The 1,150-nt window shown below is 37.6% G+C and overlaps 1 non-coding gene across 1 annotated transcript; it reads left to right on the forward strand.

Annotated features, from left to right (window-relative positions):
* The first annotated feature begins 530 nt into the window (after positions 1 to 530).
* TRNAG-CCC (transfer RNA glycine (anticodon CCC)) lies at positions 531 to 603 on the forward strand. The gene has a single exon. It is a non-coding gene; the product is annotated as a tRNA-Gly (tRNA).
* Positions 604 to 1,150: the final 547 nt, after the last annotated feature.

The raw sequence follows: 1,150 nt of genomic DNA on the forward strand, positions 1-1,150 counted from the left end.
AACCACTACCTCTCGAAGGTCCTATCTTTATCATACATATAAGATGCTCCAGGTACTATGTTAAAGCATCACTTGCATTAATGCTCACAGCAAAGCCCAGAGCTAAATGTTATTTTCCATTTTGCATCTAGAACACTGGAGGCTCAGAGGTATAAAAGGACTTATTTGCCTAAAGCCACACAGCTAGGAAGTGACAAAATTGGGATTTGAAGCAGTCAGTTCTAGTGATATGCCCATAGTCATCTCATGACTTACGGCTAAAATGCAATATACAATTCAGTCAAAACTTAAGTAAAAACGAATGCATTATCATCTTCCATAATATCCTGTGAAATATCTTCCTCTTGTTTGTTACTTTTGTTCCAAAGTTGTTCATTCGTTTGTTCATGCAAATGCTTATTGGATTATATACACATACACACATATGCACGCACGTGCACACCAGCCAGCATGTGCTATGAGGGATATAATAAACATGACAGATACTGTCCCTACTAACCTTGCCTTCAAAAACCTTACATTCTGGGGCTTCCCTGGTGGTCCAGTGGCTAAGACTCTGTGCTCCCAATGCAGGGGGCCCGGGTTCAATCCCTGGTCAGGGAACTAGATCCCACATGCCATAACTAAGACTCCATATGCCAAAACTAAAGATCTCACATATTGCAACCAAGACCTGGCACAGCAAATAAACAGATACATTTTAAAATAAATATTTTTTAAAAACTGACATTCTAATAAGACAGATCATCATTCAACAATTCATTTCACAATTAATTAGCCAATTAAAATGATGGTAATGGCTACAAAGGAGAGGTAGAGAGTGTGATTAGCTTGCTCAGAGTAGAAAGTATCAGTTAATCTGCTGAACGTTTTGAAAGCCATCATTAAAATCAAATTTTCCATAGTTCCATATGGCAGTTATTTTTTTAAAAAAAGGAAGAAGAAAGAAGTTCTTATTTACCTGAGGGAAATACAAAGTAATCATTGACTAACCCATATTCCTAGATAACAAGACTACTTAAGAGTAAATTAGAGAGAAGACAGTCAAGACATACTCAAGGATAGTGTGTCCTGAACACCTACTACACGATGCAACTCTCTAGGGGGCTTTCCCAACATTACTATTAAACAGAAGCTTTTATCCCCATTG

Source organism: Bos mutus, chromosome 8 (assembly GCF_027580195.1).
Source record: "Bos mutus isolate GX-2022 chromosome 8, NWIPB_WYAK_1.1, whole genome shotgun sequence".
Taxonomy (NCBI): Eukaryota; Metazoa; Chordata; class Mammalia; order Artiodactyla; family Bovidae; genus Bos; species Bos mutus.